Below are 20,624 nucleotides of genomic sequence, written 5' to 3' on the forward strand. Positions count from 1 at the left end.
GCCAACTGAGGAAGGGCTTTAATCCCGTCTACAACATACCTTCACGGAAGCACCCACGGGAGTGTTTGGTTGAATAACCAGGGACTGTAACTCAGCCAAGTTGACACAGAAAGCTGACCATTGTGGGGAAGTGTGAGTCAGAGGGCTTTTGTCTCCGTTCCCATTTAAGACTGCAGGAGGTGACAACCACTCAAGTACGCGTGAGCAGCCTCCTGCGGCACCCTTTCCGAAGGGGCTGTAGAAATCCCGATGTCTTAAACAGCCTTCTTGAGTTGGTTTGTCTGTCTTCCCTGCTGGTTACATTGTTAACGAGTTAAAAATGTGTCTCAAAACTCAGCACATGAGCCCCATCTTTTGTGCGGGCATTTGGTTTCTGCAATGACCCAGGGGAGGCTGCAGGGGCCAGGGACAGCCCAGGAGCCCACAGCCTCCGTGGCCCCGCAGAGGAGAGCCGGGATGTGGACTGATGCGGCACAGCTGAGCGCGCCCAGGAAGGGGCCATTCCAAACTGCAGGTGCCATTTGCTGACAATCTTGAGTTTCCTCTCCCACCTTGTGAGAGACAAGATCAGTGCTAGGGAAGTGGGCTCCTTCATTTCCTTTGTACATCAGACGTGGCCACTGAAATGCACAAGCCACTGTCCTTGAAGCAGATTCACGATGGAGGCCGAGCGGCTGGTTAGCACACACGGGGGAAGCGCCTTTAAGCGTAAACTGGAACAGTGATGCGCCATTTTTGCCAGCCGATCTGGAAAAGAAGGAGACCGGCAACACAGCGAGGGTGTGGCCCGTGGGCTGTGCTGAGTGCAGGCGGGCGGCCCCCGAGGACGGCGATCCCCTGAGATGCAGCAAACGCAGGGCCCGCCTTTGTCGGCCGCTGGCTTTCTGCACAGAGGTGTGGCCACATCATCATTTCTAGCAGCAAAAAATCAACCTCATCCTAACGACCCGCCTCGGGGAACAGTTAAGGAACAAGGATCCAGAGCTGATGGACTATAAGCAAGAAGGAAAATAAAGCTCATAGTGACTCCATTAAAACACGAGAAAATGCACGGTGTGCCGTGAAGTGACAGCAAGCACACCATTTTCTACCCTGTGAGTATTTCCACGCCCATAAACACAAGCATATGTGCGTAGATATAACATCCTCTCCACGTTCACTGGAAGAATGTGCAACAGAACGCTACAGGTTGTATGTGGGTGTGAGATTATGAGTAACTGCTGTCTGCTTTCCAAATGTTCTGAGAGGCGGTTATTATCGCTTTTACAATATGGAAAAGACATTGTGAGCCCATGTAGCTCATCACAGCTTCTCACGGTTTCATGTCTAGGGGTTCCCCGAAACCAAACCTCAACTGAGGCCTATGAAATCCAGGCCACTTTTTAAATTAACTGGCAGCAAAGCTTGAATGTGTATTTTGTCTCCAATTCAGTTAATAGGAACCAGATGCAAACCTTCAGGCAAGCACTCATTGTCCAGTGGTCTGGTTCCCATTTACGCATTTGCTCGCTGAGCTAGAGATCGGTGAGTCATCGGCACCTTCTGTGGGTTAATACCTGGGATCCGTCTGTGACGGCCTGGGATACGCTCTTTCAATGCAGTCCAAGAGAGCCGGCAAACATTACTGTGGGAATGTAAGAAACGTCTCCTTGTTTTTTCCAAAATCAAATGAAATGTGAGTCAAAATTCCCATCTCACTCAGATGGTGGAAGGTTCACTCTCCATCTTTATGGAACCTCTTCCCTGCCTCCACGGCCACTCAGCAGGCCTGGAGCCTAACGCCGAGCAGTTCCTGGAGTGCTTTCCCGTTGCTAGACGGTGCTGCCCGATCCATTAATCACCCTACAAAGCCAGTTAGGTCTTCAGATTCACTCGGCTGAATTTTGGTTTTTAACAGTTTTCATAAAGTCAAAGGTGTGGAGAGAACTTAGATGTCCATACACCAGGACTGGAAAAAAGTAAAGTGATTTTCATTGCTACATTGTTTTACAATAATCTTAAAAATAGGGGAGGGGGCCGGCCCCGTGGCCTAGTGGTTAAGTTCGAGCGCTCTGCTTTGGTGGCCCAGGGTTTCGCCGGTTCGGATCCTGGGTGGGGACATGGCACTACTCATCAGGCCATGCTGAGGCAGCGTCCCACATGCCACAACCAGAAGGACCCACAGCTAAAAAATATACAACCATGTACTGGGGGGCTTTAGGAGAAAAAGGAAAAATAAAATCTTTAAAAAAAAGAGAAAATCTATTAAGAATAGGGGAAAGCTACATCTCAAAACCACCAACTTTTCTGTAAACCCCATCCCACCTTGTGGTCCAGGCCAACGTCATCCCTCACCTGACACACTCATCTTGTCCTCACCCACAGCCAAGTTCAAAATCCTCGACAGGCCACATCCGGCCTGGCCCCTCCTGTGACTCCAGTGCTGGCCGTCAGCCGTGCTGGCCTTTCCTCTGTTCCAACAAGCAGGCCAGGCCTCTGCCCGCTGCAGGGACCTCGCCGTCCATCCAGAGGCTCCTTCTCCTCCTGGTCCAGGTCAACTCGGAGCCCCTTAGGTCTTCGTGACACCACCTCCCCAGACCACACTGGTTCTTTGCGCATGATGGCCTCACAGCGCCTGGGGCTGTGCCCCGGGAGCACCGGCACGCCTCAGGAAGCCAAGGACCGCATCCCTTTGTTTTATGTCTGTATCCTGCAAGCCTCCTGCCAGAATGTAGTCGGCGCTCGATAACCACTTGCTGAAGTGATGGCCCAGTTGTAGAACCGGGCTCACTCTCTCTCTCATCTCTGCAGATCAGCACCAGCCGCGTCCCAGGCGGGAGAAGGTAGCATCGGCGGAGGTCGCGTCCCCTTTGGAGACTCGGCCCCGTGGCTGCTCTCGGCGGTGAAGCCTCTGTGAGGGAAGTTTTTACCTTTTCAGCACCCGCAGCAGATAAAGATGGGCAAACAGGGATTGAAAATCAAAACTAAAACTTCTATGTCCACCCTCACCCACTCCATAGAAATAAAAAATGCAAGGATGTGTGGTTCCAACTCCATGACATCCTGGCAAGGGCACAACGATGGAGACAGGAGAAAGATCAGTGGTTGCCAGGGGAGGGGCGAAGGAGGGACGAGTGGGCGGAGCACAGAGGGTTTTAGGGCTGTGAAACGGCTCTGTCTGAGACATGTCATGACACATGAGGATGGACACATGTCGCTATACATTTGTCAAAACCGACAGAAGGCACAACATGGAGAGTGAACCCCATTGTGACTGTGGGCTCTGGATGATGGGATGTGTCAGTGCAGCTTCATCGACTGGAACAAACACACCCTCGGGCTGGGTGTTGATAGTGGGGGAGGTTGTGTGGCTGTGGGGGCAGGGGTACATGGGAAACCCCAGTACCTTCCTCTTAAATTTGCTGTGAACCTAAACTGCTCTACAAAAAAGAAAGTCTTTTAACAGAATGCGAGGACACAAGCATTCGCTGCAGCCCTGTTCACAGTGGCAAAGAGGAGGAACTGAAATAAACGCCTCTTATCAGAGGAATGGGCAAATTCCGATTCATCCACCCACAGCCACCGAAAAGGATGAGTCAGGCATATTTAACGACTTTGGGAGATTTCCATGAGCAGGGATGGAGTGAGACCATGTGCAGAACACGGTATTTTATTATCCCATTTTTAAAACAGCGGAGAAAAGGCCGCCATCTATGTCCATGTGTGAAGGTGAGCGTGCATGCGTGAGCACCACCTGCATACACGTGCATGCGTGCAGTGAAACCGCAGGCCGTGTCCCGTGTCACACCTGCGTGGGAGGGAGCATGGGAGCGACAGGGAGGAGATAAGCAGAGCACAAAAAGAACACTTTGAAAAGCAGCAGGATATGCTCCGCTCACGTATTGATTTAAAAATACACGCATGTGTTTATACGTATAAAGGGGAAACTCCGACGTTGGTGTATATTGTCTCCCCTCGTCTCTCACATCAGGCTTACAGGACGCTGGCAAATTCCCACTTGTTTTGATTCCTCAGAAAATGTCCTCTCTCCACAAATGGACAGAAAGTGGCCGGACCGCCCCTCCTCAGTGCACTGCAGCGACTGTTCCGGAGGAGAAAGCAGAGCTTCTAGTCGAAGGCCCATTGCCATTTGAAGCTCATCAAATGAAATTTTCATTTTTATTTCCGGCTCTTGCTTTTCCTTGGAGGAACAACCCCATAAATCTTTAAAATCGGCGCTGCTTTTTATGCTGAATAAAATATGGTTGCATAGAAAATTGACTCCAGGAAATTGAAAATCAATACCTTTTGAGAACTCAAATAGGGTGGAAAAGTGGCTTTGTCCATATGGAGATGTCCAGGCAATGCAAAACAGAAAAAACCAGTATCATAAAAAGAAAATTACAAGAGAGAGCGTTTGGCAGCCTTGCACGGGAAATGCGATTGGGCGAATGAGAAAAACGAACTGGCCCGCGCCTTACTGAAGCGGCCCTCAGCCAGCGGCCAGCTCACTGCTAACTGGCCCCTTTGAGTTTACCGTTCTTGTTGGCAAGTTGGTCGGACCATCCCAGCCTGGGGGCACTTCTTTCGAATTAAGATCCTCACTGAAGGTTCTGACTGTGACCTCATTTCAAAGTTCCTTTAGTTTTACAGCTTGATTCAAGGTCTTCAATCATATCTTGAAGCGTTAAATATGTTACAGTTTCTGTTATTAACCATCCAAACTGAAGGATGTTTAAAATAGCAGCTGATAATACGGTTTAGAAACACTGCAAGGGAGTCATTGCTTATCTCTGGCTCTTATTTCCCAAAGAGAACAGGGAGCCTTTGAACGATGGTCTGCCTGCCCCACCTAGAGCCCCACACCCCCAGATCCAGAGTTCAGGCTTGGGATTGAGTCGTTGAAGAAACGGCCCCCTTGGCCCCTGACTAGTGCTCCCCTCTGTGGAGAGGACAGGCTGGGGCAGGGAGGGAAGCCGCGACCTGCCTTCTCACACCCTAAACACGGCCCCCCTTTCTAGGGCCCTCTGGTGTCCCCTTGTATCAGGACAGACACCCACCTGTGGGCTCCACTCCTGGCAGAATCCCCGAGGGCCGGAGAGGCAGTGCCTTAAGTACACAGGAGAAAGCAGGTGGCCCTGGCTGCCAGGAATCGGACCGTGAACCAGGGGATGACCTGGGGGGCAGAGCCCGTGGGGTGGGCTGCCCCCTGGTGGTCAGTCAAACCAGTCCTTCCCAGCTCTCGCCTCTCGGCACACAGAGAACAGTGAGGACCTGAGCTGATGCGTGTTCTTGCGTTTATCCTAACCACCCATGGCCCCGTGAGAGGGCGGCACCTGTGCCCGTCTTGTTCACTGAGGCGTCCTGCGCACCTAGACGCTTCTGGCTCCCCTGGTGCTCAGTAAATGTTTGCTGGATGAACGGCCCATTGCAACACACTCGAACCGCAGCCAGAGATGACCAGCAGAGGGACTCTCCCTGCCCCAGGGCCAGGCATGGCTGCCCAAGATGCCCCGTAACCATCTGCAGCACCACGGGGGGGGGGGGGGGCGGGCGGGGGGCCTCTGCTGCCCTGTGCTTCCAGGGGAATGCTGGGTCAGTCCTCCCCTGAAGGTTCAGCCTGTCCGTCCATCAGCGACTGTGAGCCCCCAACATCCATGCACTCAAGACACACAAAGCATTTATATCCTGGGGGGTATCATCCAGGCGTCTCACTAAATAGAGGCGTGAATAAACAATGATGTGAAGTCCCAAGGGTTTCTCCCCCAGGCTTTCAATGAACTGCGGTTAGACGGGCATCGTCTTAGACATCAGACGACAGGTGAGATGCTCTCAGATCTTTGCCTTGGCTCAAACCATTGGGTACTTTGGCTATATTTTTGCCATATAGGAAAATACCCATTTTTGCTGACCATTCAGATAACTGACACGTCCCCAGATGCACCTTGCGTTAGCCTGGGCCGCACCAACACCGGGTGAAAGTGAGGTCACGTGGAGTGAGTGCAGGATTTCTCTGGCTTGGGCCTCACCAGCAAGTCCTCAGATTCTCCAGGCCCTGCTGCTGCCTCTGTTTCCCCACATGGAAGCAAGGACCCAAAGGACTCAAAATTCAGTGAGCACACGTCCCCAAAGCCAAGACGCACAGCTCCTCGAGGCCGGAGCCAAGCCAAGCTTGGAAGATACTCCCACCGCAGGAACTCAACAAATGCTGAACAGTAACAGCCTGGTGAAGGGTCACTCCAGAGGCCCTCCTGATATTCGGACGTCACCCAAAGACAGCACAGTGCGCAGAAGCCAGATAAAGGTACATGTCTGCCCTGCCCCGGGCCTGGGGTCAAGGAGCCCCCCTAATTATTGAACCCAGCTTTCTCTCCTGTGGCCCACCGCTGGGACTTCACACATTCTTCAAAATGAGCCTGCACTGACTTGGCCCTGTCTCCCCAGCCCCATTCCGCACCTGCAGGCTGACTGGAAGGTGGGCTCGGCACAAGTTGACTTGTCTTCTGGCTCCACTTTCTCTCCACCCTCAACCCTTGGGTTACTCTGGAAATCTACTAGATTCCCATATGGAAGCTCCGGATAAAGAGCATTCGAGCCTCTCTCCATGGAAATTTCAAAGATGAACTGTGTAGGTGAGCCACTCATTGCTTATTGCTAAAGAATCTGGGGTGACCGAATGCTGGGATGACAGGGTCTCCCTTGGGTTACCTCCTCCCCACACCTCCTCTTGACACACCATGACTGCCTCCTTGAGGTCAGCCAATGACCGGCAGGGACGGTCTTCCACCCATTTCAGGAATCCATGGCTTGTGCAACCTGGGAAAACTTGCCCCCAGCTGCCTTCCAAGAGCATGGGTGAGTCAGCTCGCTGCCTCCCTCATCGACCGCCTGTTCCCAGATGTGGCACCCTGTCCAGGGGCAAGCACCGTGCCAAGGTCGTGGGGATCAGAGGGTAGGCGAGAGGCAGACAATCAGCTAACACAAAGCCCTCCCAGGAATTTACCAGAACCGTGGAGATGGAGATGGTGCAGACCTGCGGTTCCCTCCAAGCTGTTGACTGAAGACTTCTGTTGTGACACCACGTGGTACTTGGACTAGAACTTTCCAAGAAGGAACGGAAAGCGTTCTCTGTCCCACTTTACACTGAGAATTGTAGCATATTGTAGGCACATAAAACTCAAATTCTTTTTCATAAGAACTTATCTACATTCATTGTGTGCCCTTATAAACATTCCTCATTCTGATCCTCATCAAGACCCGGATGAGGGAACAAAGGCGCACACAGGTGAGTGAACTGTCACCTCACTGGAGAGGGCAGAGTTTTGTGTCAAATCCGGAAGGTCGCCTCTTGGCCACACGCCTCTAAGTAACTCATGGTTCTCACACTCGTCCGCAGGCTGCAACGTCAGCCTCGCTGGGAACTTGCCAGAGAGGAACCATCTCGGCCTCCGCTTCCTGAATCAGAAACTCTGGGGGCTGGGCCCGGGAACCTGAGTTTGAACGAGCCCCTTGAGTGATTCCGATGCTCGCCAGGCTCGAGAGCTGGTGAACTAAGCCTTTGGAACGAAGTTTTCATTACTGAGAGTTTCCGGGGAATTCTTGGACAAATATCAGAAGACAGTCGCTTGAGGGTTTGCAGGAACAAGTTAATAAACAGCTTCCCTGTCCAGGGTGCTGTGCACGATGCTCAAATCTCTAAAAGAAAATATGATTGTGAACACATCAGTAAGAAATGTGTTCACTCTGTGAAAATAACATTCCCCTTAGACAGGAGTTTACGTGAACTTGGTGACTGACCTGAGAGGCGGCAGGCAGGAAGGGTCACGAATCCCCATGCATCTTGTTTAGTCTCAGGTCAGCTCACCTCTTTCCATCCTGCTCCCGCCCCGGAACAGACCAAGCTCATCTCTCACCTGGAAATGCACCCTGGCTCCCTAACTCACCCAGCCCTCCCATCCTGAAACCCCACTCAGGCTGTTTGCCACAGTGAAGCCAGAGTGATTTTCCTGAAATTCTGAGCTTGCTTAAAACTCCCAAGGGATTATATTCCTCACAAGATAAGGATTAAAATGCCTAATAATTGTATGGAACTACAAAACACACTGAATAGCCAAAGCAATCTTGAGAAAAGAGAACAAAGCTGGACGCACTACACTTCCTGATTTCAAACTATACAACAAAGCAAAGTAATCTAAACGGTATGGTGCTGGCATGAAAACTGCACATAGATCGACGGAACAGAACTGAGAGCCCAGAAACAAACCCTTGCATATGTGGCCAACTAATTTATGATAAAGGAGCCAAGAACATACAATAGAGAGAAGACAGTCTCTTCAATAAACGATATTGGGGAAACTGGACATCCACATGCAAATGATGAAACTGGACCACTGCCCTGCACTCTACACAATATCAACTCACAGTGGATTAAAGACTTGAACGTAACACCCAAAACCATAAAACTCCTAGAAGAAAACATAGGGAGTAAGCTTCTAGATGTCAGTCTTGACGATGACTTTTTAGATTTGACACCGAAACGAAGGCAACAAGAGCAAAAATCAACAAGTGAGGGGCTGGCCCAGTGGCGTAGTGGTTAAGTTCGCACACTCTGTTTCAGCAGCCAGGGATTCGCAGGTTCAGATCTCGGGTGCAGACCTACGCACTGCTCATCAAGCCATGCTGTAGCGATGTCCCATGGGTGTGACAGACACTTACTTCACAGATGCCCCTTCCTAAGGTGCCCGCCTGATTCTCAATTCTAGAAGATCATTAGCCCTAATGAGTGTGTGTTTCCCCCAAGAAAACAGCAACTCATAGAAATTATATAATATTAAAGTTAACACCAACCGTCTCGTGTTTGCAACACAGATGAACGACCTATCGGCTTATGACCTCCAAGGAGACAGAGAGCAAAACGCAAAATATCTGATGACGTTTTAAGATGTTTTCTAATAACTTCTTAATTTAAAATAGTCAGTTTTGCTCATTTCTCATTTTGTTCAACTCACAAAGCCAGTAATCGAGTCAACGTAACCAGCAGACGAAGGGGAGCGGGGAGCGCAGTCTTGGCTCCGGGCGGACGGCAGACGCCAGCTCCCAGCCTCGGCCGCGCTTGCCTGAGACCGTGCCTGAGCTGCCGCCGATGGGAGGTGGCGAAAATCGTGTACTCCCGGATGTGGTGTTTAAACACCTCTCTCACCGGCTTTTCTTACTCAACTTAGCTACAAGAGTGTAGGAGGATGGTCCAATCCACATTGTACTGTGTGGTAAAGGATCTGCAATTTCTATTGTTTCAAGTTACCAAGATTTCAGGGTTTGTTATTGCGAAACAGTCTAAACCATCCTGACTCTTACAATGGAAAACTACAATCTGAGCAGCTAATAAATTAAATGAAGCTCTTAAAAGAAAACATCAGGGTAAATCTTCACGACCTTGGACTTGGCATTGGATTCTCCGATATGACACCAAAAGCATGAGCAACAAAAAAAGGAATATATACATTGGATTTCACCAAAAGTAAAAACTTTCATGCATCAAAATACATCAAGAAAGTGAGAAGAAAACATAAAGAATAGAAGAAAATATTTACAAATCATATATCTAATAAGGGTTTACTATTTAGATGTCACTTTTTTTTTCCTCGCTATTTATTTATTGAAGAAATTCAGTCATTTGAGACCCAACTGGGATTTGGGAATATATAAAGAACTCCTATAACTCAACAACAAAAAGACAAGCCACCCAATTAAAAAATGGTCAAAAGGCTTGAATAGACAACATTCCAAAGAAGATGTGCAAGTGGTCAATAAGGATCAATGAGGTCCTTATTAATATTGGTTAATAAGGATCAATAAGGTCAATGAGGATCAAGGTCAATGAAAGGACTCTCGACATCATTAATCATGCATATCAAGACCACAGACAGATACCACTTCACACCTACCAGGATGGCTATTAAAAACAAAAACAAAAATGGAAAATAACGAGTGCTGAGGATGAGGAGAAATCAGAACCCCATATACTGCTGGCAGGAATGTAAGATGGTACAGGGCTGCGGGAAACAGTTTGGTGGTTCTTCAAAAAGCCAAGCAGAATTACCATATGACCCGGCACTTCCTAAGTACGTACCCGAAAGATGCGAAAGCAGGGGCTCACGTGGATACTTGTACGCTGATGTTCATAGCAGCACCATTGACAGGAACCAGAAGGTCAAAACAACTCCAGTGCCCGTCAGCAGATGAACGGATAAACAAAACGTTGTCTATACAGACAATGCAACAGTATTCAGCCATTAAAAGGAAGGAAATTCTGATCGATGTTGCAACATGGATGAACCTTGAAAACGTTTTCCTCAGTGAAATAAGCCAGACACGAAAAGACAAGCACTGTACGACTCCACTTGTATGAAGTATCTAGAATAGGGGAATTCATAGAGACGGAGAGTCAGAAGTTACCAGGGGCTGGGGAGGGGAGAATGGGAAGTTATTGCTTAATGGGTGCAGTTTTTGTTTGGGGTGATGAAAAATTTGGGAAATAAACAGTGGTGATGGTGGTACAACATTGTGAATGTAGTTAATGCCGCAAATTGTCACTTAAAATGGCTAAAGTGGGGGCTGGCCCCGTGGCCGAGTGGTTAAGTTTGTGCGCTCCGCTGCAGGCGGCCCAGTGTTTCGTCAGTTCGAATCCTGGGTGCGGACATGGCACTGCTCATCAAACCATGCTGAGGCAGCATCCCACATGCCACAACTAGAAGGACCCACAACGAAGAATATACAACTATGCACCTGGGGGCTTTGGGGAGAAAAAGGAAAAAATAAAATTAAAAAAAATGGCTAAAGTGGCAAATTTTATGTTATATATATTTTACCAGTCTAGAAAAAGTAGGGGGAGGAGTCTCTAGATTTGATTTTTAAGTAGCCATACGGATTCACAATGCACTAATCTTTACATTTTATCCTTATATTTCCTGGCTCTGTCTACTGAAAAGACTGAATAACAAAAATCAACCAACAGCTATGAGCACCCTTAGCACCTAAATTGTCTCTAAATACCATCTACCCGGGAAGGGAACCAGGAACCCTTGGAGAAACGGCCTGTTTGAGATCTGGAGCAGGCAACGTACAGGAGTAGTCCAGAACTTCTTGTCAAAGAAGGCTGCAAACCTCTCGTCAGGTCTGCCAGAATCGCCCCATGATCCCAGGGGACAGCTTCATCTCTCATTCCCCAAAACGGGGACAATCCGAACATTGATAAGAATAAAAACTAAAATCAGTTGAAGTACGTAAAGGTTTATCCCATGAGTTCATAGTAACATATTTTTTAAAACTCCTTTGTCACTTTTAGAGGATGCTGAGAAACCAACTCATTATTTTGAAAACTAGCCAATAGAAAGAATCAAGCGTTTTTATCCTGCCTTTCCAATACAAATGACACCTCAAAATAAGAAAAAGTTGGTGAGGGAAGTTTCTCTTTACAGAATTGTGACAGTTTTAAAAAACAAGAACAGGAAGAAACGGTAGGATGGATGTGACCGTGTTACAGTACCAGATGATTTGAGGGATCCAGGCAATGACCAGCAAGGGCTGCTGACATCCCAAAGCAGAGGCACAGCCAGATATTAGCTGCCGCCTGGCGGAAGGACAATAACCGCTTTGCAATATCCTTACCACAACATTGACCCCGAATCCGTCCCAGATCTAATGACCAACTCATAGGAAATATTGGAGACTGAGATGACATGTTAAATGCCACCATTGGGACACAGTCAGCAAAATCAAGACTGTTGACAGATAACCCAATTTCTTCAACAAGTAAATAGGAAGAAAAAAAAAAGAAATGTAAAGGAAATCTAGATTAAAAGTTACTTCTGAGACATATGAACCAACTGAAACTTCACGGGATTCTGATTCAACCACATATAAGCTATTTTTTTAAATTAGATAATCAGGGAAATATGAACATTTGAATTTGATGATATTAAGGAATTATAATTACTTAGTATAATAAAGGTATTAAGGAAGTGGTTCATAAATAAAAGTGTTCCTTATCTTTTACAAATACTTACTGAAACATGTACAAAAGCTGTGATGTGACCTCTGAGATTTGCTTCCACAGTAACCCCCGATTCGGGACAGGCACGAAGAGAGAGCGGGCGGGCTACAGATAAAATAAGATGGGCCACACGCTGGTAATGGTGGAAGCTGGGTGATGATTGTGTGGAAGTTTATCTTGCAATTCACTCTACTTGTGTGTGCATCTAAAAATTTTTCCATAATAAAATGTTTTTTAAAAAAAGGAAAGTCAGTGCTTCTACTCAGGTCTCCCTCCCCAGAAGAGAACATACGTGTGCAAACACACACACACACACACCCCCCGTGCAGCCCCCAGGGCGCTCAGCTTGGGGCAGCTTGTCCCTTCCTCCCTGCACCTCCTTCACAGCCCTGTCTCAAGGCAGCAAGCCAGCACTTTCGTCCCCTGGTTGTGTGCATTTTCGGTGTGCCCAGGCAGCCTCCAGCCACACTGATTGTGTGACCTGCCCAGGGGCCCGAACTTCTCTCTGACGCAGAAGCGTTGCTTGGCTGGCGCTTGCTTCCATAGCTGCATAGGTTTGGGGTAGTCTGCTCCCAACCTGAGTTTTCCTACAATCCCTGCTATTTTTAATGTATGATTTCAAAAGAAATCGAGGTTTTGGGGGGAACACACAAAGGTGTTATACCAGAACCATCGGCATGTGCCTGGCAGTCTTTGGGAATTAGGGCCTGGAAGAAGTAGACAAGGGAACCCCAGAGACGGGCCTGCCCTCAGGATGGTTACAGCCTCACCTCGGCCGCGTCAAAGAGGCAGATGCGCTGGGGCCTCTCCATCCCTGTTACAGCCCGGGGTTTGGGGACGTCATCGTCAATTCAGAACACACGTTTAAACGCACAGAGTGCCGCATCCTGCGGGTCCAGCCGTGAACGAGACCAACACAGCCCAGGCGCTCATGCGGCTGTCAGTCCAGTGAGTGGTGTGCGATACTTTGCAGAATTGAACAACTGGTCGTTAAATCACAATTATTGTCTGTTGCGAGGACAAATATCAGGGGAGTCTGACCTCATCACTGGTAGAAAGGCTTCCCTGAGGAAACGGCATTTCAGAAGACAGAATAGAGAGGCGGCCTCACGGTTGAGGGTGAAGAAGGAGGTTGAGGAAAGTTTGAGACGAGGCGTCGCCACAGGAGCACCGGGCAGAGGGCATCGCAGTTATCCCAGTGAAAGCTGCTGGTGGCTTGAGCCAGGATGATGACCTAGAGACAGAGAGAAACGGATGCACTTGAAACCTAACCTGGAGGTTGAGTCAGTAGAACATGGTGCTCCCGTGGCAGTGGAGGGCGCTGGGAAGTCGTTTAGGCAGGATTCCCACGGTTCGGACACCAACAACCGGGTGGATGGCGGCACTAATCCTGAGGTGGGAAAACCAGAGGAAAAGCAGAGTGGAGCGAAGCCATGAGTTCTGTGAAGGAGTGTGTCAGTTTGCTCAAGCCGCCATAACAAAGTGCCACAGACGGGGCAGCTTAAACAACAGGCAGTTATCGTCTCATAGTTCTGGGGGCCAGAAGTCCAAGATCGGGGTGCCAGCTGGTGGGTTCCTCCTGAGGCCTCTCTCCTGGACGTGTAGACTCCGTCTCCTCCCTGTGTCCTCACATGGTCGCCCCTCTGTGCCTGTCTGTGTCCCCATCTCCTCTTCTTGTAAGAACACCAGTCATGTGGGATTAGAACCCATCCTAATGACCTCGTTTTACCCTAATCACCTCTTTAAAGACCGTATCTCCAAATATACATTCTGAGATATCGGGGCTTCAATATATGAATTTGGGGGGGACACAGTTCAGGATTAAGTCCCATAACAAGGACTTACTCCTTTGAGATGCCTGTGAGATCTGAGTGGAAATGATGAGCAGGCGGTTTTTCAATCCGGAGCTCAGAAGAGAGGGCTGGGCTGGGAGTGGATAGACAGCCTGACAGGGACCGTCGAGTCAGAGGTGCAGATGGCTGTGGGAAACCCCAACCCGTAATAAACGAGGGGGCCAGAACATCCAGATCCTGGCTTCTCAAAACCATTCGCCAGTGAGAGGAGTGAGGGCTCCTTGGAGAAATGGCGGGGGCAGGAAAAGTGTAGGATGAGGCTGGAGTGTCACATAGTGCAGGAAAGTAAGGAAGCACTCAAAAAAGGATGGGAACACGTCAGAAGGACCCAGGAGCTAGCTTGAAAAGCTCCCACTGGTCAAATCTGGAATATTGTGAGCAATTAAGTAGTGATAGTAAAGGATTATGAGCCATTGCATACAGTAGGAATCTACACGTCCACGTGGATGTAAGTAAATGAATGGGGAGAAGCTCACATGCACAGAGGGAAAGATAGATCAGAAAATCACCACTGGGCACCCACCATCGTTACGATTGTTTGAGGCAAGAATATCAATAAATGCTAAAATTCATGGGCAAAATATGACCAGCAGGATATTGCCTGTCTCCAAGTTTTGCCTCAGAAGGTTCTTATGAATGACAAAGGGAGAAATAGGAGCTTGACTGTGGAGAAGCCTGCAGACACCGCCCTAACTGAGGGACCAAAGTCATCCTCACCACGAAGGGGCGAACCAACACCACGTGCCTCCCGAGCTAACACAGCCTCGCATCTGTTGTATTCCTGCCAAAATGCACAAACTGTCTAAGCACGAGGAAAAGTCAGACAAATCCAATTTGTGGGATATTCAACAGAATAACTGAACACTACTCTTCAAACATGTCAAGGTTATGAAAGATTAAAAGAAAAAACAGAGGAAGTATCCCAGATTAGAGGAAAGGCTAAGAGATGTGACACAAGGTGGGATCCTGGATGGGGTCCTGGCTCAGAAAAAGGACATTAGTGGGACAATTGGCAACATTTGAATAAGGTCTGTAGATTAGCTAATAGAATTGTATTCGGGTTAATTTCCTAGTTTTGATAACCGCACTATAGTTACGAAAGAGCTGGCCCCGACGTCCGGAGGCGCAGAGTGAAGGGTCTGGATGAAAGAGGCATCCTGTCTGCAGCTTATTCCCAAACACTTCAGAAAACGGCTACACGCACACACGCACACACACAGACAGAGGAGAGGCGAAGGGAGAAGCAGATACTGTAACTCTACTAATTTTTGAAAACTTTCATACATCTGAAATTATTTCAAAGCAGAACATTTTTCAAGAGAAGAGAAACAACATAACAGTGGGTGGAGGAGGTGCTGCAAAGGGGGCCCCAAACCAGCCCCTCGGAAGTTCAACACCAGCCGGCGCCACGCACTCTCTGGGGGTCGTGTCCCAGGACAGTTGTGCTGTTTGGGAAGAAGTCACCAAAAAAAGTCACACTTGCCCTCCTGACGTGGTTGGAAGTAGCCGGGTCTCCTCCATCGCTCCAGTTTTCAACCCGGGACAGTTTATCATGTGGATGAAGTTAAAATGAAACAATGAATTTGAACGACGTGGTTTTAGTTATTCAATGGCAAGCTTTCCATGGTCTCTCTCCTTCCTGGAATATTATTCAAAAGCCCAAACCACTCCTCTCTGGGCTGAAGGAGAGCCAGAAGCAGAAATCTCTGGAGCCTGATACCCCTGGCCTGGGGAGCCTGAAAACAAGAAGTTTTGGTTTCTAGGTGGTTGATCTCCACCACATGCCCCTCTGAGCATGGAGATGAGCACTTGGACCACCAGGTAAGATGACATGTTTCCTGGTCATCCACAGTCCTGCAGGTCCAACCTGAGGGGCTCCCAGTCATGTGACCATGACCAGGACAGTCCAGAAACCACACTCCGTTCTTTGGGTAAAGAGCTGGAAAGAGTTTGCAAAGGCGAATTGGCAGGTCACTTCCTCTCTCCGTGGACTTCTGAGAGGAAAAGAAGTGACAAGCTGGTTCAATAAGTAATCAAAGGATTTGGAGAATCACATAGTTCTCAAACAAGAGGCCATCATGTCACATGGTCCAGCTCTCTCTTTCCCGGAGAGAGAAGCTGGAAGCTCACTCAAGCAAAAGGACTCATTCAAAGTCAGTGCTCCTCCTCCCCTCAGACTCTCGTGACCCCAATTCTAGACCAGGACAGGAGGTCAGCAGGAGCAGCAGACTGGACAAGCTCTGGGCCCTGGGCCTGGGGGGTCTGTCTCACTCTGGGGTGTGAGCACTCATTCTATGTGTCAGCTTGACTGGACCACAGGTGCCCAGGTGTGTGGTTCAGCGTATTCTGGGTGTGCCTACGAGGATGCTTTCGGATGAGATTAACATTTGAATCTGCAGACTGAGAAGAGCAGATGGCCCTCCCCAGTGTGGGTGGGCATCTTCCAGTCCACTGAGGGCCTGAATAGAACAAGAAGGTGGAGGAGGGAGAATTCTCTCTCCTTCTCTCTCTCTGCCTGACTGCCTGAGCTGGGACATGGTCTTCTCCTGCCCTCGGACTAGGACTCACACCTTCAGGCCCCCTGGTTCTCAGGCCCTTGGACCTGGACTAGAACTTCCATCACTAGTGCTCCGGGGTCTCCAGCCTGCCGACTGCAGATTGTGCAGCTCCTCGGCCTCCGTAATCACGTGAGCCGATCCCTTATGACACACACACACACACACACACACACATTCTCGGGTGCTCACTCGCTCCTTCTCTTCCCCTCTCCCTACTAGTCTCTTCAGCCTTATAAACGGGAGAACTTACAGAGGGGTATACAGGGCTGGGCCACCTCTGTCTGGCCGTCCTTCTTGGCCACTCATGCCCTCAGAGCCCCACCACCACCTTTCTGAGGCTGAGCGTCCAGCCCAGCCACACCGCAAGCAAACATCTCAGGTGGGTACAGGTCTCTCCTCCTCCTGCTGAGAATGGACAACGCCCAACACCCCAAACCCCACCTCACCCCCTGATTCGTTGGGACTCAAAGCCATTTCCTCTCCAGGCAGCTTCTCCTCCCTCCAGGGAAGCACATGCAGACAAGAGAGTCTCATGGGCTGGGGCTCAAGGAGCAATGCTAGAGTCACTCCTCAACCATCAAGCCACAGTGGCACCCGCCAGCTCCTCCTCTCCAGCAAGGACGGTCTCAGCTCACTGAGGCACTCAGAATGGACGCCCGAGGTTTATCAAGACTTGGACTCAATTTTGTTTAAAAGTCATACAAATGTAAATGCACGCTTGTGTACACCGTATACATATACAGACCTAGAAAAACGAATGGAAGGACACATGCTAAAACGTTATGTTTGGGTGGTAAGTTTGCAGGTGATTTTTTAATGTCCTATATTATCCAACTTTGGTACAAAAAATATGCAACCGTTTTAGAATCAGAAAAAGACTTGATATAGAAAGTGTTTATAATTTTAATAATAATTTATAAGAGAATCATGTTGCATTTAAAAAGTTTCCTTTAAGGAAAACGTTGACCATGACATTATCTTCATTCCATAAAGGTTCAGTGACAGGGTAATGACTCTAAAAATGTGGCCGTGTGCAAACACTGTCTGCATGGTTGGTATCACAAGCTGGTACTTTTCCAAAATACTTCTGAAAACTGGGCTAGCGACCAGGGCTTGGTGAAAAGATGTTGATGTTTTAAAGGATTTTTACTCCAAATAAAAGTTTTGATTTATAAAAAGGGTATTACAAGAATTTACATTATCATTTTGAGCAGTAGTTAGCTTCTTGATAAATATGTTCATATTTTCTGGGAGAAGAGTTTTGCCTTATAATATAAAAAGAAATAGCACTTGAAAAAGACTGGAAAAATATTTTGAGCATGAAAACCTCAGTGACAAACAGGCAAATGGCGCAATAATTTGGTTTTACACCCTCTTGGAAAACACAGCAGGGATGGGCCAGGAGCGTTGAAAATGTGTAAATATCCACAGCGAGGCCACTTCCCCCATCAGGGACTTCTGCGACCACCATGTGTGACCTCCGGGAATGTGTGGAAACTGGTCCCAGAGCCCAGTGAGCCGGCTAGGAAGGCGGCCTCTTCTGAGGACACACAAATGGCTCCAGAGCCTGTTTCTGTCTCGGCAAAGTGACAGTGAGTGTCTGCGAAGACAAACTCCGGGAGCCGTCGCTCTGTCCTTTCCTCCTGCCCCGTTCTCCTCTCTCTTTCCACTTCTTTTCTCTTTTCTCGTTGGCATCTGCAGAGACAAGGTGAAGGAGAATATGGTCGTGAATTTTTGGAATCATAGGGAGAAATACCTAAATAACCCAAATAACTGAGCCACAGGCATGTTAGTCGGACTTACACCATTCAGAGAATCGCCCTGGGGCTTCCCACGTGGATAACCACAGGCTCTGTAGAGCTTCTCTCAGAGGCTAAGAACTACAACTTCCAATTTATGTGTTTTTCCCCAGTACTTCATCAAAATTAGAAGACTAAGCATTTTTCTCCAGTATTCGAAGTACTCAATGTGTGGTCCAGCCACCCCTGGGGGTCTCCAACGTCCTTTCAAGGGGGTCGTGAAGTCAAAGCGATTTTCATGAAAACACTAAGACGCTGTTGTCTTCTTCACTCTCACTCTCTCTTGAGTCTACGACGGAATTTTCCAGAGGTTACACAAAGAGTGGCATCACGACAGATTGAATGCAGTGATACGAGAATCCAGCTGTTTTCTGTTAAGATAGGCATTAAAGATACTTGAAAAACAGGGGGCTGGCCCCGTGGCCGAGTGGTTAAGTTCGCGCACTCCGCTGCAGGCGGCCCAGTGTTTCGTTGGTTCGAATCCTGGGCGCGGACATGGCACTGCTCATCAGGCCACGCTGAGGCAGCGTCCCACATGCCACAACTAGAAGGACCCACAACGAAGAATATACAACTATGTACTGGGGGGCTTTGGGGAGAAAAAGGAAAAAAGTAAAATCTTTAAAAAAAAAAAAAAGATACTTGAAAAACATAAAACAATGTTCCTCTTCTCCTTAATCTTTTTTATCTTGGATAATATAGTTATTTTGATAAGAAGATGTTATTTATATTAACGTCTAATGGTTTATTATTCTTATTTCTAACTAATATTTTTCAATCTCTTTGTTTTCATTTCTAAAATGATAAATATTGATAGCTATAATCTACGTGAACAAAAGATCTGTGGGATCCTCGATAATTGTTAAGAATGTAAAAGAGGTCTGAGGCCGAAGTCTTTCAGGACCACATTTCCCAGAAGGCCCTTCCCCTGGGTTTCTGGTCAGGGCAGGCCACAAGACAGGTTCTCTGGGGACGGAAGCGAAGCCGCAGGCGTTGGAGGCTCCCTCACGTGTCTTCTCTGTTGACTCACCTCACTGCGGGGAGGCTGTTCCAGGCCGGCTATTGCACACATTCCCCTGACTCCCTCCAGTTTCCCTGACTTCTGGGCCTGAGGTGCGTGTTTAGCTCGCTGATGAAAGACAGGCTCTGGCTTCTGCAGGACTGGCACACCCCTAGGTCTGAGGCAACAAGAATGGGCGTGCGTTTCAGGCTGCTCTCATGGGCTCCAGCTGTGCCTGCAGGTTCCAGCTCCTGCCAGCTGCCCTCCACATCAATCCGCCGTCCCTTCCAGCTGCCTCCCTGTGGACCACGGGCTCCAGCATCATCCTAAAGACAATTGCTTAGCCAGCTCCTACAACTGCACAGGGTCAAGACCCTGTAACACACATCTACATATAATCTCCCATAATACACCAGGGCAGTGACTAGGATGTGACGAAAGATGGGACAAGAAAACCAGGCACGGAGACAGGAAGTCGTGGACGGCGGTTACACTGAAAGATATAATGAATCTCCTCTTAGTGGTGAGATGATGCCTTTTCACTCTTGGGCTTCCGAGGTCATCTTTTGTTCTGAAAGGCTGTGACAGCCAGAGGGTCCCTCTCGGAACTGCATGCATAAGGAGAGGTGCCAGGCGGAGCCCACGGGAAACAGCTCGGCTTGTCACACCTGGAAGCACATTTGCTAGTGGGCATGAAAGTTGGTGAAATGTCACTTCTGGTGTCATTCTGGGCGTTTGTGCAGGACCGGCAGCCTCAGCCGGGAATGAATCGTTAGTGTGCGTGTGCCCATTCTGCTTTCCAGCCGTTCCTTCCTTCACATTGACTTCTGTTTTTCACGTCTTGGTTGAATTGAGCGTCCTCCGTGTGAACAGCTCTGGGTTGATCCTGTGAACACACTCACGTGCTCCTCTACTCGAGGAATGTGTCAGTCATCTATCACTGCAGGAGAAATTCCCCAAAACTTCGCAGCTGAAAGCAGCAAACGTTTATTAACTCACAAAGCTTCTGAAAGTCAGAAATCTTGGAGCGACTCAGCTGGGTCTTTCTGGCTCAGGATCTCTCACGAGCTTTCAGTCAAGCAGTCAGCCAGGGCTGCAGTCGTCTGAAGCTGGACCGAGGCTGGAAGATCTAGTTCTAAGGACTAGCCACTTCCAAGCTCATTCTCATGGCTCTTGACCAGAGGCCTCATCATGTAGCCTTCTCCACAGGGTGGCTGATGACATGGCAGCTGGCTTCCCCTGAAGAGAGTGATCAGAAAAAGAGAGAGAAAGAGACTGAGCAGAACCACACTAGTGTCTCTTACAGCCTGACCTCAGAGGTGATATAACATCACTCCTGCCATATTCTGCTGGTCACGCAGAACAATCCTGGTACAACTGTGG

General features: G+C 48.7%; 1 protein-coding gene across 1 annotated transcript in view; it reads right to left on the reverse strand.

The window, feature by feature from the left end:
- Positions 1-17,227: 17,227 nt before the first annotated feature.
- NXNL2 (nucleoredoxin like 2) overlaps positions 17,228-20,624 on the reverse strand; it is a 40,290-nt gene continuing 36,893 nt past the window's right edge. Inside the window, exons 3-4 of the transcript XR_011531372.1 lie at positions 18,246-20,480; positions 17,228-18,137 (exon numbers count right to left, since the gene is read on the reverse strand). The gene's annotated coding sequence lies outside the window, so the exon portion shown is untranslated. The remainder of the gene's footprint in view (positions 18,138-18,245; positions 20,481-20,624) is intronic.

The sequence above is a fragment of the Equus przewalskii genome, chromosome 22 (assembly GCF_037783145.1).
Source record: "Equus przewalskii isolate Varuska chromosome 22, EquPr2, whole genome shotgun sequence".
Taxonomy (NCBI): Eukaryota; Metazoa; Chordata; class Mammalia; order Perissodactyla; family Equidae; genus Equus; species Equus przewalskii.